We start from the raw sequence: 19,462 nt of genomic DNA on the forward strand, positions 1-19,462 counted from the left end.
TGATGAAACACGTTTTTATCTGGATGGCGTCGACGAGGATATCTAGCAGCATATTCACGAACCGTAAAAACCAGCCTGGTTATTAGATGCACCAAGGTCCAGAATCATATTCACATACTCATCGCTTGTGTATGCCACATGTCTGCCACACTGATTTAGAGGGTTACAATGAGAAAATTCGATACATGTACACATGTACAGGAGTCTGTCAAGGACGCGTTACTCTGTTCACTTTCTGGTGGACAGCACATACAATGTAAACACGCCGTCAGTCCTGCGTGCTGTTCTACCTAATACGCATTACCCCTCTGACTGATGGTGTTCTTCATGATTCAATCGGACACTGCTAATTGTGAAATGTTCGGTTTCAAATTACACCGTTTCCCTAACGGTAATGGACGTGACGTTTCCACGATCCCATCGATAGAATAATAATAATAATGCATTGAGGTACGTACTAAAGAGCATGCGGTTACCAGACTCAATGTTGAAAGACATAATTATGGGGACCATGGTGATAACACATACAAACAGAAACCGAGTTTGGACATTATTCAAAAAGCACGTTGCTAGTCCTACTGGTAACGTAACGTAACGTAACGAAAAGTAATGGGCTTGAACGAGGCAAGAATAATAGTTGGTACTAATCTATGGGACCATTGGCGGAGGGTACAAAGAAAACAGGCGTCGCATCTAGTAGACGAAGTGGTGTGAATAAATTCACGCCCACGACGTGGAAAGGGCTTCTTTCAAAGCTGACCAATTTTCGATTTCTAGGATTGTAATATGTAAATGAAATTTTTTTCTAGAGGAGCTGCTGCAATCGCTGTTGACGATTAAGATGCCAGATACCGTATCACCTGGACTAAATTTACCAAATAAAAAACATATGCCTCAACCCAGAATCAAACCATCGACCACCTGTATGCTAACCCAAAACTGTATCCACTGCACCAACTGTACAGAAGAAGTAACTTGTGCTGCCAGAGGAAGTTACCATACACGTGGTTACGGTGTTGCCAGATTGTCAATCTTTAACGTCCTTTTTGTGCCAGATGTACTCGCCAGACGAAATTTCGTGAGAGACATTCTTTTATCGCTGGCGTGTAAGGAGTCGCGCTGCGAGGCGTGACTGCGCGAATTTCGCTTCACCCTATATAGTACATATACAGGGTGGAGAAAAATCGTCACGAAATTTTAACCCTGGATAGCTGATGCCAGTAGCAACCAAAATTACTAATGTTGTGTAGGTCGACAACGCACAATTTTTAAACTACGGAAACTTGGCGCAACACGCTCCGATTGGCCACAGGATTTCAATGTTGCCGGATGCTCTGCCGAAGATCGCGATGTATCCAAGGCGGCCCGCACGCTCGGTGGTATCGCGCCAGCCTTCCACTCTGGGGGCGAATCTGCCGAGTCCCTGACATATCCACTGCAGTTTCATGATAGGACGTACCGGGAACAAACCCGTCACTAGCTGTTAGTTCGCGTTCTTCAAACGAATACTGTGCCGCCGTGCTTACTGTATGACTAAATCGCAGATGACGTGTGTGTGCTCCGAATGGAAGCTTACGTGTGAATGCCTCTGACGTGAGGTGGAGACGAACAGCAAGACTTATTCGACACGTGTGCGTATCACGTTGGGGCAGTGACGGGGCGGCGGACGTTTGTATGTGTGAGTTGGGTTGGGTTGTTTTGGGGAAGGAGACCAGACAGCGAGGTCATCGGTCTCATCGGATTAGGGAAGGTGTGGGAAGGAAGTCGGCCGTGCACTTTCAAAGGAACCATCCCGGCATTTGCCTGGAGCGATTTAGGGAAATCACGGAAAACCTAAATCAGGATGGCCGGACGCGGGATTGAACCGTCGTCCTCCCGAATGCGAGTCCAGTGTGCTAACCACTGCGCCACCTCGCTCGGTATTTGTATGTGTGAACCGACAACCATGGTGCTGCCCATCAACAGACGAACGGCAACAGGGCAATCCCACGACCAATCGGAGTGCGTGGCGCCAAGTTTCCGTAGTTTAAAAATGGTGCGTTGTCGACCTACACAACACCAGTAATTTTGGTTGTAGCGTATGTAGAGTACACTATGTCCGTCCGAACGCGTATTAGAGTATCGTGTAAAAATTTGAAATAAATCAGTCAAGGAATTTTCGAACTTTTTAGTACCAACGTTAAACAACGACTTGTCTTTTTATAGTCAACAATGTAGAAAAAGACTGATTACTATTTACCGTAAAGAAGATACGTCAGGTTGCAGACAGCTACAATTAAAAGACGCTTACAAGTAGCTTTCGGTCACAGCCTTCATCAGTAAAGACACAGACACACAGACACACACACACACACACACACACACAGAGAGAGAGAGAGAGAGAGAGAGAGAGAGAGAGAGAGAGAGAGAGAAGCAGCAGCAGCATCTCAGGCCGGAGATGCTGGATTTAGCGGTCGTTTGTGCCTCAAGTGTGTTTGCTTGCTTGTGTATGTATGATTGATGTGTTTGTCTCTCTTTTACTGATGAAGGCTGTGCCCGAAAGCTATGTGCAAGTATCTTTTAATTGTAGCTGTCTGCAGCTTGACGTGTCTTCTTTAAGGTAAATAGCAATCAGTCTTTTCCTACACTGTTGATATTTCTACTTGGCATTTCCATTGTTTCATTTTTGTCTTTATACAGTAGTATAGACTACATTTTATCGAGCTTTCAGCCACGTTGAGTGGTTAAAAATCCACAAGCTTTCGGACGAGTGCTCGACTACCGTCAAGTGGTAGGTATCATATGGTTACTGCTTCCGTCCTCGTATACCCGTGTGACGTCATTGGTGCCCTGTCTAGCACGATACATGGAAACTGAGAACTTTTAAAGTTGCAGCGCGTCAGAAATCGTGAATAATTTAATGATTATAAAGAATCCGCCTGGATTTCAAATAGAAACCGGATGTTGACCTAGGTTTCGGCGTGGATAACCATTTTATGAGAGTCTTTTGCACTTTTGGGCGTTCTGTATTAATGTTGGACCAGCCTCTTTAGGCAGTTTGCAGTTTTAGTTTGTTCCGAAGAAAGCGTGGTTATCCGCGCCGAAACCTAGGTCAACATCCGGTTTCTGTTTGCAATCGAGGCGGATTCTTTATAATCATTATACAAGGAAATACATACGTAAGGTAATATTTAAAGAACACCTGCCCGGAAAACACATAGAAACAAATTTCGTAAGTTATCACACTAAATACACGTCAACTAACCGCCCGTTGGAGAGGCATTACGAAACGTGTTTTTAACATACAATTGCTCAGTGGTACGAAAAATTAGTCTACTCTTGAGGCACAATATCGATTTTCTTAATGCCTCCAGGAAAATTTTCATAATTGATGAGGGCTGTGAGAGGTGATGTAGGCTTCAGAACGCCTAAGACATACAGAATACCGTGTGAGAGTGGATTTTTTTATGCAGGACAGAATATCTCGCTCTGTTGATTAGCACCATATAGAACACGGGAGGTGTTTAAGCCTACAGTATCTCGATAAATCAGCGACAGCAGAAAATGCTCTGGAAACAAATGCTGAATTATAGTTGACGAAACGTCTGTCATCAAGGGACCGAAGGTTTGTGCGAGGGCTTACAGAAAGAGAGACAGAGATAAAAATATCAGGTTACTCCCTCAGTAAAGACGGCGGCTTGGCTAGGATCAAATGGCACGCAACAATTTAGCTACTGACTGGACAGTAGTGACGTAAAATATTTACGAGTGTATCACTACATTGTTACAACACATCGATTTCACTATACAAAAACTTAAACCATCTAAAACTTCGTTAATTGGTGACGGACGTCACACAAATTATTCTTCATATACAGCAAAGCAAATTCTGACGACAAATTTAAGACCAAAATTTTGGAAATTTGTGGTAAGGTCTTATGGAACCAAACAGCTGAGGTCATCGATCCCTAACCTTATACGCTACTTAATCTAACTTAAACTAACTTACACTAAAGACATCACACACACCCTTGCCCGAGAGAAGACTCGAAACTCCGACGGGGCGAGCCGCGAGAGGCGCCTAAAACCGCTCGGCTAACATCAAAAGATTGCGAAGTAATCTGGATGAGAAGTAACAATAAATCTATCATGCTACAGAAATAATTACAGAGGCTGTCACGACCTAACCCAAATAGTTATCCAGAAAATATATTAAAGAAACAAGGAAGCCATGGACAAGTAAAGGAATAAAAATGTCACGTGAGAGGAAGAGGGAAATTCGCATGAAGAGAAATAAATTAAGATCCGACGTTACTTGCATATCACCAAACATACTGCAGTATTTTAAAGAAAGTCGTTGTAATGTCCAGAAGAGTGCACGTCCAGACGGAGAAGAATAAAACAAATAATAAGATTAAAACGATATGGGATTTTGTCAGGCGGGAGACAAGACAGACAGTCAGTGAACGATATACCACGACAAACTAAATGACGATGTTGTGACTGACAATTCATAACAGTCACTTTCTAAATTTAACAGCGAAACTAGAATTAAACCGTTCGTCTGAAGAAACAGGAGAATGTATTAAAAATCCATTTCCACAAAACTTTAAGCTATAAGTTTTCTATGAAATTTATCTGTATATGAAATACTGAATATATTCCTTTTCTCATAAAATTCCTCCTCGTGTAAGGTGTCCTTAAGACATCGTATTCGACTGTTGGACACTACTGACTGTTGGTTGACTCTGTATTGTGCTTATGGACAATGTTGTGAAACAAAATGTTAATCTTAGTGCAATCCTGAATTTGAAATAATGAAAATGAATCTAATTGAATCCCAAAACAAACTAACTGTGTACTCAGCGGAAACTATTTAACTTACACTTAATACTGAAGTACACTATGAAAGTTGCGTACAAGAAGTGCAATTTCTGGCTTGAAATATCCATAAAATAAAATACTGGTCAACTCGGGAGAAAATAAATGTTTAAGATTACCTTCACTCTTCACTGTAAAATAATCTGCTTACTTAGCACAACACCTGAAAATTCTGACTATGTACTGTTTCCTTACAAGAAAGCAAAGGGAGATCTACCCTGAAAGAAAAGTAACATACCGTTTGCTCAGTATGGTGTTTTGTGTGTGGTGCACTGACGTTCTCGAAAGCAAATTGAGATCAGCAAGTGCAGCAGCTAAGAATCATAATCTACTCATTACTAAATTTTTCACTGTTTATCAGAAACAGTCTGTGGTTGTGTTTGGCGTAAGGTGCAGTGCACACACGAAAAAACATTTCAGGCCTTACTAAGAATGACGGAGGCGGGTTTTACTTTAAGGAAAAGCATTCTTCAAAAATTAAACTCTTATTAGTGTCAAAATAAGACTGTAGAGTATAAAATTACTCTAAAAATTACGAAATTCTCTCATTACACAAATTACAGACGTCTAAACCAGCTATGTTATTTGCAACGTAATGAAGACAAAGATCAAATTAACATTGATCATGAATATTATTAGTTATCTAAGGGACAAAGATTTCCCTGAATCGTTAGTTCAGAGAAGCAAACATTTCATTTTTTTGCATGTATAATTTAGCTTGAAATATTACTCCAGAAATATTATCCATCCATACATTCAAGAAAATATCTTTACAAACAAGTTTCCATTTCTATAGTGAAGTATTCAATATAGTTTCTTCCAGAGTCTCAAATATCAGTTCTCCTTCTCTAAAAAATAATTGTTCGCCAGTGTTCCCCTAATAAAAGTGCCCTAGCGCTGCTCACTGCTCAACTGACTGAGGGCCAAGCGCAACACATTATTACATGAAACACAGAGTCAAGGACCTTATCCACTACTCGTGCAGCGGCCTAATGCATCTCTGTCCCAGTACAGCTAAGGTGAAGTATTTACAATGGCAGAAAACATATAAAAACCACATCAACCAACCAAAAGTAGTATCAACATCCATCGCTGAAATTAATCGAATTCAAAAAATTCTAAAATATAATAACTTATATGGTATTGATGGAATGTCAAACGAAATTCTGAAATGTTGCTCTAAGGTATATATATTGTTCGATGATAAAGAAGAAAAATGCAAGAATTTCGAAGCTGTAGAAATGGACTTTCTAAGACGTGCATCAAGGATCTCCCGTTTGGAACATGGAACAAAAGAGGATGTACGCGAAGTAACTCACATGAAAGATACCACAATGGATGAAGCAGAAGGCAGACAACTTTCTGGTTAGTACCTTACTGAGAATGATTGATGGAGATCCTACGGCTCAATATCCGTACCTTCACAATAACGTATTTTTTGTGTCTTCAATTGCCACGTTTCTGTTGGTCGTACTGCTTCCTATCCCTTGAATCCATTTAAGCTGCGGTCTTCCTCTGTGCCGTCTGTTTGTGGGTCTGTGTGCAAATACTTTCTTGGGTATTCTTTATTGTCCCATTCTCTTTAAGGTCTAAATCAGAAATTTGCTTGCTTTCTACTTCATCCATTGCAGTATCTTTCTTGTGTGTTATTTCCCGTACAGCGTCATTTGTTCTAGCTTCCAAATCTTTGATGCATGTCTTGGAAAGTGTGTTTGTACTGTTTCGATATTCTTGCGGTTTTTCTCCGCAAGCGTCCAGCACTCAGAATGATAAGTGGTAAATGGCTCAACAATGGCTTCATATATATTGATTTTTATTTTCAAACCGGTTTTTCTGGACCACAAAATGGGTTCAGTTTTGACATTACTCCCCTGCATGAACTCAGTCTGTTCCATCTTTATTAATTACGCTCCCTAGGTATTTATATCTTTCACAGTTACTGGTGGTTACACTGTCTGATATTTCTAGATCTATTGATTGCGTTCCTATCGTTGAGCGTTCTATCTTCTTGATATTCAACTCCAGTCCCTAATTTCTGCTTTCTTCTATCAATTTTCTCTACATATAGGAGACATTTATTTCCACGGTCAGAATCACCACTTGGTCATCTGTGAATAAAAGGATATACACTCAGTGGTCCTCCATTTGCATTCCCATTTTACTGCATTTATTTTTCCAGTTCTGCAAGGCGATTTGTAGATATATTTTGAACAATGTTGGAGATAAACAGCACCCTCGTTACTGTTCTTAACTTCTTTTAAACAATTTAAAGATGACAAATCCTACGCTTATCCTTCCGTGAACTTCTCTGTATATGTTATATATAATTCCTATTAATAATGGGTCAGTGTCATATCATTCCCTGCTACAAACAGCTTGCGTAGTGGGACGTTGTTACAAGCTTTTTCGATCTTTCAGATATTTCTTCTGTCAACTGGCATAGGGAGAATGTATTATCAACACACGACATGCCTGATCTGAATCCTGTTCTTCGGTGTCTACAATTTTTACTTCGATTCTTTTTTTACCAAATTCCCACCATACAACTTTCCTATTTAGCTTGTTACTCTGATGCCTCTACAGTAGTTACGATCCTGTGTGTTTCCTCTTCTGTAAAGAGAATTTATTACAGAAATATTAAAAATGACTGGTAGCTCCCACCGCTCATCGTAAGTTTATTAAAGAAGCATATCACTATTTCCCATGGTATAGGTAGTCCATATTTCAGTAACTCAATAGGAATGTCTCCCGGCACAGTAGATTTATTATGTTTCATCCATTTAACAGCACTTTTAATTCATTCTGCGTCACTGGTGCCATATATAAACTACCTGCATCTTTCAGCCGACGTACTGCCTCCTTGTATTCATTTCTGATCTCGCTAAATAGCTTTCTGTAATGCTCCTCCAACATCTGTAGACTAATTACTGCGGCGTTAGCTTTTTTAATTCTACCTGCTCTAAGCCGTTTTTTTTTCAGACATCTCTTACTTTGGTACCTCCCACATACCTGTTGATCTCCTTACTCTGTTTGTACCACATCTCCTGTTTTGCTCTTTCAGTCTCTTTTTAATCTGTCTGTTGCATCTTGCAAAGGGCTTCCCACGCTCACTGTCCTGCGTATTTAACAACTTCTGATATAATTGTTTCTTCTGTGCCACCATTCTTAGAACTACCCTTCGTTACTAAGGCCTCTCTCGCTGCACTGTGAATGCACTCATTTATCTCATCGTAAAATGTTAATACCGCGGATTCTTCGATGTACATCATTTGTAAGCTAATCACGTCTTGCACAGGAATTTCACAGAATCTTGTTGTAAACTTTCTAAATTATATCTAGGAGCTTCAGTTATTTTAGTATCCTCTGCATTCTTATCATGGGTGTATTTTTTTCTGATAGTTCATAAGACCTTCCGCTTTGACTATAAAATGGTCTGATCCACACTCAGCACTTCTGTATACTGAAACATCTTGCTTTGTTAATGTTGGATTTTGCACTTGTTTCATACAATCACTTGTTGTTTTTGTTGTTATCTTCAGTCCAAAGACCGGTATGATGCAGCACTCCGTACTTCTTTATCTCGTGCAACCCTCTTCATTTCCGAGCAACTACTGCGACCTACATCCTTCTGAATCTGCTTACTATATGCATCTGCTGGTCTCCCTCTATGATTTTAACCCCCTCCCCCTTCCCACGTATCCCACCAGTACTAAACTGGTGGTCCCTTAATGCCTCAGACCGTGTCCTACCAACCAATCCCTCCTCCTACTCATGTTGTGCCACAAACATCTCTTCTGCCGAATTCTTTCCATAACCTCCTCATTAGTTACGTAATCTACCCACCCTATCTTCAGCAGTTTTTTGTACCACCACATCTCAAAAGTTTCTGTTCTATTCTTGTCCAAACTATTTATCGTCCATGTTTCACGTCCATACATGGCTACACTCCATACTAATAATTTCGGAAAGGACGTCCTGACGCTTAAATCTATACTCGACGTATACTCTAGCCATCGCCAGTCTACATTTTATATCCTCCCTACTTAGACCGTCATGAGTTATTTTGCTTCCCAAATAGCAAAACTCATCTACTACTTTAAGTGTCTCATTTACTAATCTAATTCCCTCAACATCACCTTACTTAATTGGTTTACATTCCATTATCCTCGTTTCCTGTTATTGATGCTCATATTCTCCTTTCAACGTCGATTCCAGTCAATTGCTGTTCCAAGACCTTTACTGTCTCTGACAGATTTACAATGTCATCGACAAACCTCCAAGTTCTTATTTCTTCTCCTTTGGACAATTTTTCTTTTGTTTCTTTTATTGCTTGGTCAGTATACAGATTGAATAACATCGGGGATATTCTACAACACTGTCTCACTCCCTTCGATTCTTATAACTGCCATCTGCTTTCTGTACCAATTGTAAACAGCCTTTCTCTTCCTTTATTTTACCCCTGCCAGCATTAGAATTTGAAAGAGAGTATCGATTTTAAATTCCTTGCAGGTTGCACCCTGGTATATTTATGTATTTCTTTGTGGAGAAAGCAACCGTTTTGTTAATGAGTGCGCTCTACAAAAATCAACTTGTCACATTCCACTTTTGTTCTTCGTTTCTTCCTTGGATGTCCCAACGTCCTCGCTTTTTTTTTAGTTCATCCTGTCTGGGCATTTAAGTCATCGATGAGACTTGTAGTGAATTAGTGGCGAAGGGAATTTTTCCATGAAGATGGATACAACAAATTGTTGAGCTACCTTACAAGAAAGGTGACGAAAAAATGACATGTTTTCTTCGAAACATTCAAAAACTAGTTTACTCAAGCGTACTCTCACATTTAAGTGGAAACAATTTAACTTAGCATATAACAGTCTGTATTACAGAAGGGTTGCTCAATTGACATGCAATTTATGCACCCACCCACCAAATATTACAAGCTCTAATTAATAAAATATCGCCACTGATATTTTATGTGACCTTTCCAAGGTTTCTAATAGTACTGGTCATGTTACACTCTTAGAAAAAGTGAAGTTTAATGAAACTGATGACCTTTAACGCAACTGGTTTGAACACACAAGTGGGGTAGGCCGTCAAACGGGCCTACTTGGAGCAGGAGAGGCACCACAGAGCATTTTAATTTCCACTGCCTATACTTTTACAAATAAATTCATAAAACTTGATCAGCTTGACCAGGAAGGATTCAGGATTCACACTCGTAGCAGTGTAAGTTCAAAAACATAACAAGATAAATTTTTTATATGTGAAATTTCGTTTTTTCGCTTATTATTGGCTGTATTTGTTGTTGTAGGTACACTTTTCTTCATAAGTAAGAGAGATTCTTCGATGAATTTTGCACAGCATACAAACCATACTTACAGGTGTATGAAAATCTAAAATTTATTCAATTTCTGAAAAAATGAATGAGCTATTACAATTTAAACTTCATGTTTAAAAAACGTTAAATTTATTTTCGTAAGTTTTTTAATTTCCACTGCTATGAGTGGGAATTTCTGGTCATGCTGACAAAGATTTATGAATTTATTTATAAAAGTATAGACAGTGGAAATAAAAATGACCTGTGGTGCCTGTCCTGCTCAAAGCTGTGCTGAATAATTCAATGCTGGGAAAATTGCAAATGTAAGTGTCTGGCGATAAATCTAACGGAAGTCCCACACAGTTCAGTTTTTTGTCCATTCTTATTACTCATATATGTGAATGACCCTTCACTAAACATTCAACAAGCAGAATTGGTACTTTTTTGCAGACAATACTAGTGCTATAATAAATCCCTTTAGAGAGAAAGCAAGAGGTCCTTAATGATCTGTTTCAAAAAATTATTCGTCTTGAACTGCGCTGGACATGTTCAGAGACGTTGCCGACTTTGAAAGACTCAACAGAGAAGCCACACCTCGAAGATGTCGAGTGCAATTATGGACCACACGTAAGGAACAGAAGAGTTTCGTAGACTACAGCGTTATACCCCGAAAGGCTTACCAGCAGCAATGTCATCCGGTCGCGGAAGTCTTCGTTCTAACTCTATATTCAGTACTGTAGAACCAATAGATAGATACATACAATTGATGTAACACATGAACAGGAGTCAGTAAACAGGACAGAACGCTACAAATTTTTAGGTGTACACATGATGAAAACTTCAGCCGGAATAAGCATATTACTGAACATCTCAAACAATGAACTTCAAGCACCTTTTTTCTTCGTATAATTGATTGTCTTGGAAACAAATGAATCAACCTCATGACATATTTTGCATATTCCCTCTCAGTAACGTCTTATGAAATAATTCTCTGATGCAATTCACCCAACTATGCACTTAAACTGCACCATTACAGCACATCTGCTCGCTAATGAAATAAATAATGCATCCACACCAACAACGATAGAGGAAATAATGACCTTTATTACCAATTATTAAAGCTGCCAGTGGCTCAGAAAGGAGTTCAGTATGCAAAAACAAAAATGTTTGATGATTTTCCCAATAATCAAACATGTCCGACAGGTAGCAAAGCAAGTTTTATATCTAATCTAAAGTCTGCGCAACTCCTTATATTCCATGGACGAATTTCTATTTCAAAATTGGTGATAGTAACCGGCTTCAAAAATAAAAAAGGAGCTGCTGAAAACCGACTACAATTTACGCTCCCATAAACGGAGAGAACAAGAGCAATGAACAAAGAAAATTTTAAACTTTCTCTCATCAACGAAACATTGCAAACATCGCCTAGCAAAAAATCAGTGAGGGGGTACGAATAGAAACAGTAATTCAAAAAGGACACATTACAGACAAATTCTTATTTCAAAATTCTTATTTCAAACATCCCGAATATCCCATCCAAAAGTGCGTGATGCACAGAGGAACGTTAACAAGGATATAAATATATGGGAGCAAAAGAAGAAAACTATACCGTAAGTTTTCAAACCCCTTCCTCACATAACCGTAACAAACAAAATAGTAAACCGAAACGCTATTAACTGAAATGGGCTTTTTCCAGGTGGAGAAAATTGTAATGCCAAGAAAGATTGACCAAATAAGTCGAAACTAGGCACACATGTACAATAGTGTGCCAGCATTTAGGTTGCAAACAGCAGCAAACACTTAGTTCCCAGCAATGTGATAACAAAGGTTTTCATTCCACATAATTCATCCTGTGAATAGCAGTCAGTATAGGTATACATGTGAAACTAAGTATTATTCTACCTCTTTGACGTCAAAGGAAGCTATACAGCCATTTGAATAAGTTAAAACAAGCAGAATGATTAGTCCCTGACGAATGTGTTTGTCATGCAATGACTTTTCGACTTGTGCACTAAATGCTCTTATGAAATATACACACACTCTGTTATAATTAGTAGGGTAACCTGACGCGGTCAAAGTTCACGATAATAGAAGCAAAAAAGATCTATTACGTGTACGCAGTCGACGCATTTGCGAGGTAATTGCAGAGTTATTGTTGAAAAGAACAGCCACAGACTATTCGCTGTAGACATCATATTTCCATTATTCACCTCTCTACAGAGAGATATTGCAGTGTTGCCTGGGTATATTGTCCTTTTGCAAGATTGGTAAATCCATGTTAGAGCACCTGTGCAATTTTTGTGTCTATGTGCTCCAAGTGGATAGGCCTATCTTAGCCTCCAGTATCACCTAACATCAGTCCTTGGGCTTTTAATGTCTGGGCTCATCTAAATAGAGAAGTGTGAAACACTCCCGTTGAAACAGTTGATAACCTGAAGTAGTGAATTGCACATTTTTGTGAAGGTTTATTAGGCGATGAGAGGATTCTGCAGAGCCAAGTAATAGTATTCCAAATGTGAGGAAGATAAGCGGAACGCCTCCATTGACAAGTAGGATGTATGCTGTAACATGCTGAAACAGTATAGTATCGTATTGGAGTGCAATTAAATGAGGACTAATCCATAAGTTTAAATCTGAAATACATATGCACTAAAAAAGAATATAGCTGCCATTAGTGGCTCATTCCACACATTAACAATTAGCTCGTAAAATGCTTGCTTGCCGAGTCATCTATACATGGAGTAGAGATATGTACCAGGCGTTTATTATTAAAGTGCAGCTACTCACAGAGATCCAGTGTGAGCTGTAATTATCGTATGACAGCAAAATTTGGTAGATATTCTAATGCGTTGACAATTTACATAAGTAATGTTCGTGATAGATATTTGCCCATCCACTCATTACTCGCGCCCACTAAGGTGACGATTCCCGTAAGAGTTCGGGCAACCTGTGGGCATTCGCACAGACGAAGGTCAGTGGCTGGGTAGCCTTTAACTATATATATGAAGATAGTAACTGTTCCCGAAAGTCAGATACCATTGATGGCCGTGCAGATTCTCTAGAATAAATGATAATTGATTGAAACCCTCAGATGCCGACAGGTGTTGGTGGTATACCTCGATGGGGACAGCTGAAAATGTTTCTTTCGAGAACAGTTACTATCTTCTCATATATAGTTAAAAGCTACCCAGCCATTGACCTTTGTCTGTGTGAATGCGCACAGGTTGCCCGAACTCTTACGGGAATCGTCACCTTAGTGGGCGCGAGTAATGAGTGGATGGGTAAATATCTATTAGGTACATTACGTATGTAGATTGTGGACAGTTGGGAATGTGGGTCTCACGGGAAGCGTGCGAGGGGTAAGTCCCTGCAGTCGCGCTGTTCATCTGTGTCCTCGGTGGCTCAGATGGATAGAGCGTCTGCCATGTAAGCAGGAGATCCCGGGTTCGAGTCACGGTCGGAGCACACACTTTCAGCTGTCCCCATCGAGGTATATCAACAACACCTGTCGGCAGCTGAGGGTTTCAGTTAATTATCATTTACTCTAGAGAAGCTACACGGTCATCAGTGGTATTCGTTCTTTCGAGAACAGTTACTATCTTCATATATATATTAATACTTCTGCAATATGACGCGGTGCCTCACCCAGAAAACTTTTATGTCAACTGCAATAAGTTTGTTTCCAAACCGTCGGCATTTGCACTACTGTGCAGATATTTTCGTAGTTATGCAGAAACAATGCATGGGAGTAAAAAATGAAACGACATACGATTAGGAGATAGCAGTGCCTGTGTTAGAAGTACAATGCAATGTTTCTTCGTCTTAATAGCATCGGAACTGCTATTTCCTATTTATTCGCCAATACCAGGCACTCGACTCTCAGTTAACCCACTGCCAGAAAAAAATAGTACACCCTCTTAGAGATTTCCAGTTCACTCATCATTTATTGATGCAACAGTGCATATTGAGTACATTAAATGAAAACTTTTACAGATCAATAGCACAAGCGATTCTGATGTATCAGGTATTCACCTATGCTAAAACAATCGTGTTAGTATGTGATGTAGCCCTCCATGGGCGGCAATTCAGGAATCCACTCGATGGTATAGATGAGGAGTACTGTCCTACGACACGCCATGCCACACGTGCTCGAACTGTTCACGTAGTTCTCCAGGAGTTGTTGCTTGACGAGTCGCACATAGCACTCCTCGTCCCACCATATCCCACACGTGCTCGATCTGAGACAAGTCCATGCTGGGCATGGAAATACGATTACTCAGTAACCAGCTGTCAGAGACCATAGGTCCCTTAAACCAAAATACTCACAAAACATCCCTGAACAGGCCTTGCAATCTTTCTAGTAGTGTTTGGGTTCAGAGCTCTACAATGGCTGCAGAATTGTCTTTACTTTGTGAACAAACCTGTCTGGATCGTTTCAGATATTACTTTATTTATAACGTTGCTCCAGAGACTGCCATCATCAGATGCGATGGTAAAAATTAAGTACTATCTTAAGCGATCCAGAAGGTTTTGTCTACAAAGTACCGACAGTGATGATGATTATGATGATGATGATGATGATGATGTTTGGTTTGTGGGGCGCTCAACTGCGAGGTTATCAGCGCCCATACAAATTCCCAAACTTTGCTCAGTCCAAACTCGCCATATTCATGAATGATGAGGACAACACAAACACCCAGTCATCCAAGGCAGGTGAAACATCCCTGCCGGTAATCGAACCCTGGACCCCGTGCTCGGAAAGCGAGAAAGCGACCGCGAGACCACCAGCTGCGGACATCGATAGTGAGCGCAGACTCATTCAAGAAGTACATTTTATTTTTCAATATTCATAGTGCACAAAATGCACTACCTTCTAAGAACACGAGAACGATGTCGCTAGCTTGCTGAGTGGTCGTCCCATAATGGTCACCTAAGCTCACTTCAATATGTTATTGTCCGCATTTCTGAGTGGCACAGCGCAAAAACACCGACTCAAACGGTTCGTTGTGCCTTTTCTAAGGCATGCGGTCTTGTGTCCTACTTGTTGAAGGTAATACAAACAACATTTGCTTTAAAAGTTATCTTCAATAGGGACTGTTATGACCCCGAAGTGCCGTCCGTTCTTCAGGCAACTGCATGCGCTTACTCGTATTTTATCAGGACAGTGTTTGGCAGCAGAAGGCGACAAATGTCCAAGCCTTTCCCGAGAATTGACGGGTACCATATCTTTCTTAATCTGAAAATGGTGCTGACATGTCTCCCATCATTCGTATTTATGGTATGGTTTGTTCATAATGTATTCGTAACCAGCAACCAGTGTTGCCGCATTAGTGAAATCGTATAAGCGCCACATGGAACGGACGTTCCCCAGAAACCTATCAAGGTCCTCCTCCATTTCATATCATGACGTTCCGGGACTTACTGCATCACGTAACTCCTTTACACAATACAGAATTCTCGGTATAAGATTTTGTTCTCTTCCGTAATCTTAACCATATGTGTACTGTTAACGGATACACAGTTCATTTCAGTCATATGTGTCCTCCTTGGTAGTGCTAGTTTTGCAGGTGTTACCGACCAATTCTCTCATGAGCAGTTGTTATTCGCAAAGTTGAACGGTTTCCTTACTGAAATATTTATCTTTCAACGGAACTTGCGTTTGTGATTGTTTATTTTATGAAATGAAGGAATAAAGCTTACAGTTTAGCATCCAGTCAACAACGAAATTTAGCACAGTAGTCTTACAAGAACCATCGTGTCAGTTCTCTGATAAGGAAAGCTGACATACATAATTGTGGACGCTCGGTCATAGGTTTTAGTCCTGATCCTCCAGAACAGCAGTTGGGTATAGTAACCTCTTTGCCACAAGGGTCATAGTATATATTTAAATTTATTACATTAATTTCTCATCCCAAGTGGCTAGGCCTTCTAAAGAGAGGCAAAAATTTTATTTATTTTATATAATCTCATCAAGTATAACCAACTAACAAAATATTCTTGCAAATAAGGCCGTTCGAAATGCTCGTTCAGTCTCATCGAATTACAAGACCATCGAGTATTGTAAACGTCGTGTGACTAGGGCCTCCCGTCGGGGAGACCGTTCACCAGGTGCAATTCTTTCGATTTGACGACACTTCGGCGACTTGCGAGTCGGCGCGGATGAAATGTTGATGATTAGGACAACACCCCGTCCCTAGGCGGAGAAAATCTCCGACCCAGCCGGGAATCGAACCTGGACTCTTAGGACTGACATTCTGTCGCGCTGACCACTCAGCTACCGGAGGCGGATACCATCGAGTATTACTCACGGTGTATTCGATATGACTTAGCCCCAGTTGTCACTTTAAAGATAGTGAGCTTAATTATATTTCTAGAGGGTCTATTTCAGAAGCAGTTCTGTCTATCACAATAACTTGCCTACCAACGAACTGTGTTCAGTGGTAGAATATTTTGGACTTTCGTTATCAACGTGATCATTATCTTCCCTAATCGGTATTTAGCAATCAAACAGTTTTACCTCAGAGTCGTTAAGGCCTGGATTCCATTTAAAATTACATTATACCAAATATTTAATTAATTAATTTTGACTGCAGTTTCTTTCTGGTACAGTACCAGCGCTGCATTTGATAATTTTCTGTGCTAATTAGAAATAATTTTTCGGGAATTTATTATATTTGACTTTGCACAGAGGATAACGCAAATATTCTGCATCATTCGCAATTTAATATTTTTATTCTGATTTTTAAAATATAAAGCAGTTTGACCAAAAACTCATCGAAAAATTTATTGGAACGAAATAGTTTATAATACATGTTTACTAAGCGTTTAGAAAAATGAGGCGAAAGGAAGGTAAGTTAGGCGGTATCTGCCAGCGCTGCTAAACATTATCAAACATCAAACTGAAACTGAGACTTGTTTTGTGTCCAAAACGTATCCACTGTCTAGCAAGAAAAAACCCAGAGGGAGGGAAAGAGATGACGACAGAGAGAAAGAGAACAACTTAATGGTGAAACTGTGCTTCCGAGTTTTACCAGAGGTAGAAGTCTCGTTAAGAGAAAAAACTTGCAAGGGCTTACTACACATCCTGAACGTCATATGTCTCTTATCATTGTTTGGTTCATTTACAACCATTAAGCATAAATTGCAAAAAAAGATATAATTTTTTCGTTTCACAACAATATTGCTTATTTAAAGTATTGTGTATTTTGATTCCGTTCATGTAGAGAAATTGGTATTGAGATCCTTCTATAAGCAAACACTATTAATTTAATTTTCTTTTCTCTAAAGGTTTCAGCACATCAATTAAGTGCTATTTTCATTTGGTTGTTAATTCTTTTCTTCCTAACTTATATACCGCAATAACACATGAGTGGCATTTTTTACAAAAAAATGGTTCAAATGGCTCTGAGCACTATGGGACTTATCATCGGAGGTCATCAGTCTCCTAGAACTTAAAGCTACTTAAACCTAACTAACCTAAGGACATCACAGACATCCATTCCCGAGGCGACCATAGCAGCAGAACGGTTCCGGACTGAGGCGCCTAGAACCGCTCGGCCACCGACCGTTTTACACCGTTGTGTATTTTCCTTTCTCTTCCCTTCCCCGACCCATCAAGTACAGGGTCCCCTTTTTCACAATTTGACAAAATTTCATTTTTTTTTTTACGTTTGTTGCAAGATGCCATTCCTGACGCCACATTGTGAAGGTAAGTAGAGGAGACGAGTAGCGTGCGCCATCTGTCTGAATTGTGTAAACTTCGGTTTTGTGTTACCATATTTCATCTGTTGGTTTATAGTATTCCCTGAGGCAAAATGTGGGGACCAGCCGAGAATTTGCGTAATCCAGCGTAGGAAACTGTCTAAAAATTACACTCCGCCATGAGGATTCGATTGCTGTCCCGCACTGCGCTATACAATAGACTAGCAGGCTCATTTTTACAGTTGTGTAATGATTAAAAAACACTACAAAGATTTATGTGTCTCTGTTGTGTCTTTATATATGTTCTCACCTTTGCGGACACAAGACGGTAGCTAGTTTTATGCAAGAAAATAATATGAAGTAAACAAACAACACCCATATGCCGCCACATACTCATATAGGGGAAAAGTAAATGAGTAATACTTGCATAAGCCGGTCTTCGATACCAAGATCGTACACTATTCAGTAGTTCGCGAAATACTGTGAAGCTTACACTTTGAAATGTGCAGAGATGTGGTACGGGGCGAGGAGTGGGAAGCTGAGTCTTTGCGACACAAATCATTACTTTAAAATTTTCTTTTTCCTTTCCCATTTCTCTTACTTTTTTTCTCGAAGCACATCAACATTTTACTGAACGCGGCGCCCATTTAGATGCCTAATGTCCACTTAGAGAACAAGATGCCGGAAGCAAGGAGCTGTACCAGCAATACCGACGCTGCATGAATGGCAACGATGGCACACACCCCATTGCCTGCCGCTCTCTTGCTCTGTAACAGAGAACTGAACAAGTGGCTAGGCACAACACCACTGCCCAATGATATTTAAAAACACAAAGCCATACTTAACCATTGCTATAAAATTTAAGCGGGAACCTTTAACAAATAAACAGGAAATCCGCAAATGAAATTCTGGTCACAATAAAGTCTGAACATTAAAAAAAAGCGGATACAACGGATAGAAACGAGAATTCACCATCAAATAGTTAAAATACCTAACGTTTCTCTATGTGGCCAGTTAGTAATCCAAATCATTACACATAACAAGAGAACAGCGGCCTCTCTAAACCACACCTAAGGCTACTCCAGATACTGAATTCACAATTAGTACCTTAATTATCGTGGCGCTACTTATGACTGTATTACTAGGACCTTATAACAAACTATGATTCCTCTTACGGGCTCTAGCCGTAACTTAAATCAGGACTTCAGTTTAAGATGGAGCCCAACCTCTTTAAAACAAACTTAAAATCAAACGCGCTATTATAGTAAGGTGCACCTTAGGCTACATAATCACTACCAACTGAGAATCATTGTAAAAGAAACACAAGGCCGCCACTGACAGAAGCAGATGACGGCGGCAACAAACACGTCCATTTTCTCTATACGAGGTCAACTAAATTACAAAGGAGAAGACCACAACAAAAATAAAATGGACTACATGTTCCTACAACGAACCATAAGGCCCTTGCACTTTTAAAACCACTCAAAATGCTCAACAGCAGTTCCGTCCGCTTAGCTGGGTGGTAATGTGCTCGCCTCCAATTCAAGAGGGCCCGGGTCCGATTCCCGGCCGGGTTGGAGATTTTCT

This window comes from Schistocerca nitens, chromosome 2, assembly GCF_023898315.1.
Source record: "Schistocerca nitens isolate TAMUIC-IGC-003100 chromosome 2, iqSchNite1.1, whole genome shotgun sequence".
Lineage (NCBI taxonomy): Eukaryota > Metazoa > Arthropoda > Insecta > Orthoptera > Acrididae > Schistocerca > Schistocerca nitens.